Genomic DNA, 5913 nt, shown 5'->3' with positions numbered 1-5913 from the left:
TGTTGGGTTTATTTTTCTTAAGGAATTATTACTTTGGTTTGTTCCATCATCTGTACACAGGTCTATCAAATGGCGGAAAACGGTCGCGTGGTGGTTCAGTCAGTTTCCGTACATAGTTCGGCGAACGCCGCATCCGGAGCCCGGACCGCCCTGCAAATTCAGGCTTTGTCACGCCTTCACTGCGTCACGCTGATGCCCTGCATCGACATTGGCTTCGGCACCAGGGCACATTTCTTTAAATAAATTATTTTTGTGAAAAGCAATTATCCTTTTTGGACCGCACTATTTTATGTGTGTAGGTGATTGACTTCAACTGTGTCACGTGGTCTCTTCGGCAAGCCGACGCCGTCGTCCCAATTGGTGTAAGTCGGCTCACGTGATCACCTTGTTGGTTGTGTTGCCATACCGACGTGTTCGGTTGCCTCGGGGACTTCGTCATCGCCGAGGGAGCTCTACCTCATCGAGTGTTCGGCGCACAGGCCATATTTCTTTTATTACTCACTTTGCATAAATTATTGATTTTGCAACAATTTTTTTATTATTCCTATTATCTCCGGCTTGCACTATTTTCTGTGCATAGGTAGATAATCTGGGCAGCGCTGTCACCGCGGCGTACCGATGTACCACGTCACCTCGGCTGACCGGGGGCTTCGCCAACACTTCATTACCCCATGCCAGGGACTTCGGCATCACTCTGCCAGCCCGCATTGACCGTGCTATGTCACCACTTCGGAGTGCTGAGCTCTTTGCTCCGCCACCTTAGGACTGGCTTGGGGGATGGAACCTTGTCCCGCATCAAGCTCGGGCCACGTCATCAATACCGAACACATTAACTAGCTAAGTTGCCTTCATGCTCAAAGTTTTAAATTTTTAACTTGTGTTCGGTTCGACCGAGCATTATACCTTTTTGAAAAAAAGTTGCTTGTAGAGAATCTCTTTGTCAAAACTTTGTTTGTGACACACAAATTCAAATACCCCGTTTACTTGGGGGCTCCCTTGATGGAGCTTTTCCTGATGCATATGATTATACTTGTACGGCTTCATTCCTTGTTCGTGTATTACGCCACAATATGCACCATATTGACCTAAGCGATTTGCAAGCTGGGTTGCCTGGCTCCTATGCTTACCCCTACGTTCCCGATTGTTCGGCTAGGGAGTAAAGGGAGCACCTCTGTGATTGTCACGACCGGGTCATCCGAGCTTTGACCTCAGACTGGATGAAGCCGAAAGCTAGCGCTCTTATTGTTTTCAATCATGGTCGGCACACAACGGAACTCATGAGTACAAAAAATCTATTGCACAAGTCTCATAGTAATAATGAGCACCGAAAAAAGGTATCGGTGGGGGTACTATTTTCTTCGAAGATGCTTCTTACACTTCATTAGTAATATAGCATAAGTTCCCTGAGCGCACTTTGTCTGTTACAGCCTTATGGCCTGATTGCCTGGTCATTGGAAACACCGTCGATACTCTCGACAGGCAGAGTACATGACACTTTTCGGCCCTTGGCCGAAGAGGGAGAAGCCGACGGTCAGTTAAGACGCGTTTAAAGTTCAGGTGAACACAAATATGATATAAGTACTTTGGTACATACAATCATTATACATAAAATTCTTACCCAAGTCACTTGGGGGCTCTTAAAATTTATATATGAGTTGTAAACGTGTTTTCTTCTTGGTCGTTGTCAAAACACGACAGAAGCACAATTTTTTCTTTCTCTTCCAATTTTCGGATTGGCACCGAACACTTGATCTTGTTTGGACGTCATGTTTTTACTGACATTTTTTGGTTTTCCAAGATTTTTGGCACTTTTAAACTATTTGTGTGTTTCCAGCACAAGTCTCACAGTGCAATGCCGGACACCTTTATAGATTCGGCAAAAAAACATTCTCGGATCTCACTATATATGCATTGGTTTCGAATTGTGTCTTCGGTCAATAGTTGGGTTGCCCGGCTCCTGCGCTTGCCTCCTACATTCCGCTTTGTTCGGCTAGGTGTGCAAAGGGAGAACCATTGCGATTGTGCTTCCAGCTCACATGGTTAAGCACCTCAGTGGAGAAAGCCGAAAACTGACTGTCACAATAAGCGTAAACTGGTCAGCAATCCGATGACGGTGTTAAATGACGGGCCATTCATAACAATGGCCGAAGTGTTTACAGCTTGACCTCGACTGTTGCCGAACACTACCGGGGGCTATTAACTGGCCTCCCAAACTAAATCCTCGATATTTTGCTCTTACATTAGAGCTGAGGTTTCATGATCATGCTTAGCATGACAACCCAAAGAAAGGAACCGATAGCGGGACTATTTTCTTTGGAAGACATTTCTTATGTTAAACAGTAATATAACATATCTCTATGTGTACCTTTGTTTATAAAACCGTATGGCCAGATTGCCTTGTTTGTCGTAAATCTTTGCCCTCATAAAGGCTTTATAAAGTAGGATAAACACTCCTCGGCTACTGGCCGAAGAGGTGGAAGCCGATGGTCGGTCAACAAAGTTTTGTACAATGCGGATTCGAGCATTAATGACGTAAAGTACTTGGAGACATAGAGTCATTACACATAATTTGTGATTTTACTATGGATATCGATCCTTAATTCGGCCACCCGTGCCCGCATTAAGGCTCGGGGGCTACTGGGCTTCGGGATTATTATTTACAAATATTAAAGGGGCACATCGATCCCCTGATCTGGTGTTGCCACCCGACCAGTGTCTCGGGGGCTACTGCATTGCCTATCCAATGCAGAAAATTTTAAGTACAATACAGTTTCCGAGGAGATTATGATCCTCAGGTTGGTCGGCCGCACCCAACCTGAGTCTCGAGGACTGGGCACGCCAATTTTTGTGTCCTGAAGTATTCTGCTGAGTTAGGACTTGCTCCTCAAGCTGATTTTGCAAATCAACCTAAGTCTCAGTGGCTACTGGGATCAACGGTCTTACGTCGTCCTTCAAGTGCATCTCGGGTTTTAAACCGATACACACCTTGAGGGATACTGGCTATATATCTCAGCAGAGAATAAATTGCACCAATAGGAAATATTGACAAAAAACCGGCCCACAGTCGGGGTGGTGCACCACCTCGGAAGCAGTCCGGCATAAAGCTCGCGCGCTAGTGGCTGGCTCCATAGAGGGCATTTCTAGCATTAAGCTCGGCTAAACTCCTTCAACTTTTTTGAACCAAGGTGATATAACACCTCGGATATACTCCGGCGTTGGAGCCCGGATACAGTCCGACGTTGGAGTTTGGACATAGTCCAGCGTTGGAGCTTGGATACATTCCGGCGTTGGAGCTCGGAAAGCGGTCCGGCGTTGGTGCTCGGCTGCAAAAGATACCTCGAATGTAGTCCGGCATTGGAGCTCGAACACAAGAGGACACTGCCGCCCGGGAACAACTTCAAACCCGAGGTGTGGCATAAAAATAACAAGGCATTGATAAAGGCCAAAGACTTAAAGGGCTCCTCGGATACCCGACGTATAAACTCGTTGAATGCATTTCGGCGATCCTCAAGATCGAAGATGAGAAGATTTGTTGAACCAGTTTTCAAGACCGACAACCGAAGATGAAGAACAGTTCGGAAGAATCGAGGAGCGTCCCTAACTTGAATACCGGTTCAGGGGGCTACTGACGGTGTCCTGGACTAGGGGGTACTCACCACGTCATCTCCTGATCTGTCATATGGGGCCTAGGACCCCCATGGCCGTATACTCATGGGCCAGTTCGGACAGCTGCCGCATACATGGAAGATTCCACAAGACTTGGTGATCAAGACAAGGACTCCTCCCCACCGGCGTATTCGGCTAGGACTCTTGTTATCCTAGGCCTCTGGTGCATTATATAAACCGAGGCCAGGCTAGTCGATAGATCATATACAACAATCATACCATAGGCTAGCTTCTAGGGTTTAGCCTCTATGATCTCATGGTAGATCAACTCTTGTAATACTCATATCATCAATATCAATCAAGCAGGACGTAGGGTATTACCTCCATCAAGAGGGCCCGAACCTGGGTAAACATCGTGTCCCCTGCCTCCTGTTACCATCGATCCTAGACGCACAGTTCGGGACCCCCTACCCGAGATCCGCCGGTTTTGACACCGACACCCCCTCCATTCCAAAATAATCGTAGTTTTAGGATTTTCAAGAGTCAAGATTTGTGAAGTTTGACAAATCCTGAAAGTTCAATTCAAGAGAACCAAAAACGTCAATGCTTCTGCTCCCAAATATTGAACGAAGCGCCAAATAAGCCTCTGGTTACCCAAAACCGTGCGAGACTAATGTTTGGTGGTAGGGAATTACTGTCCTGACTCTGGCCCGTGTAGCCTATCGGCCTGATGTCCAAAGGTCAAAACCGTGGTAGGTTTGTAACTTCACCAAGACGCCAGTCTCAACTGCCTCTGAGAAGCATTCATACGCCGTGGGCGCCTAAACACCCATTCGCTCGGCCGAAATCTATCCCGCCCACCATTTGGGACACCTGAGATTACTGTCCTACCCCAACTTGCAATATGTCCGAAATTTTAGATGGGGGCAAAGTTTGTAACTTTCCCCAAATTTCAAACAAGCACGTCCCAAACCGAAATATTGTTCACCCTTAGTTCCCCCTCCCTCTGTTTCCCCATTCATACTCCGTGGGTGCCAAAACACCCTCTCCACTAGCCGCGAAACCCTAGCCTCCTCCGTCCTCCACCCCATCATGCCCAATCCACCGCCGCCCTCCTCCATCACGCCGGAGCCGGTACCCCGACGTCATCGTCCAACGCAACCACAACCGCAACGCCCTCAAGGACTTAGCAGCTGAAGCCGAGGCAGAGCTACCTCCACGACGCCGACGCCGACGTGCACCATAACAGAACCACTTCGACCACGCCGTCCTGCACCTCACCGTTGTCGCTCCATTGTCACAACCGTCCACCGCACCGGAGTTGTTCCCGCTACGCCGTCGTTCTCCGCCTCGGATGTAGTTCCCCTCCGCCGACAGACGGCCACCGCACCACACTCAACAACTTGGCCATGGGTTCGTCCAAGGCTCCACCGTCCACCACAGCTTCTCGTTTCCAGCGAACCACAAGTAGATCATTGGAAAACAGAAGGAGGACACAACACTGCTAGCAGAAAGAGGTACTCCTCTTCCCTTATTCGTGCAAATCTTACGTCTTTGCTCACACCGTATTCATCCCACGAAAGAAACTAGTTGAGAGCTTCGTACTGCATCTTCTTTGTGATACTAAATGCACAAGGTTTCCTCCCATTTACTATTTAACCTTGGCTAGAGGTCAGTAGCCCGCCTGGATTTCAATTCAGGGTCATTTGAATCGCAATTAAAAGAAGTAGCACCCGCTTAGGCGCGTGGAGCACCTAGTCCGCCTGTTCGCCGGGGAAGCGGCACATCAGTGTGTATCATAGGGGTGTGGGGTGCTGGAGCTACTTGCGCCTGATCTGGAGGTCGGCGGGGCTTGAAGGGATGGCCAGGGGCGGTGCCAAGCACGGCGGTGCGGTGAGGTCGAGGGGAGGGCGGAGGCAGGGGACTGGGCCGGTGGTCGCTCACGTTTCGAGGAAGATTGTAACACTGACTGGCTGGAGGTAGATGAAGGTGATCTGCCCATTCTTTGTACATCGGGCGATGCAGAAAAAATGGACTGACCTATTTGTTTCCAGTCGAGTGTTATTTTCATAGGACCACACCTTGTGGTGTGCTGGAGGAGCATCTCCATTTCCCAGCCATCCCTGTGCTCATATTTCAAAATCCTAGAATCTAGTAATTCTGTGTGCCATGCATGTTGTAGAGCTATCATATGTCTCCCGTCATTTATTTCTCATCGACCTGCTATCTGCTACTTTTACACTATACTACTTGTGCACACACTTCACCCATACTCACACTATTGTTTTTTATGCATGGGTATTTCAG

Source organism: Triticum urartu, chromosome 1 (assembly GCF_003073215.2).
Source record: "Triticum urartu cultivar G1812 chromosome 1, Tu2.1, whole genome shotgun sequence".
Lineage (NCBI taxonomy): Eukaryota > Viridiplantae > Streptophyta > Magnoliopsida > Poales > Poaceae > Triticum > Triticum urartu.
Note: the sequence above shows the minus strand (reverse complement) of the source record.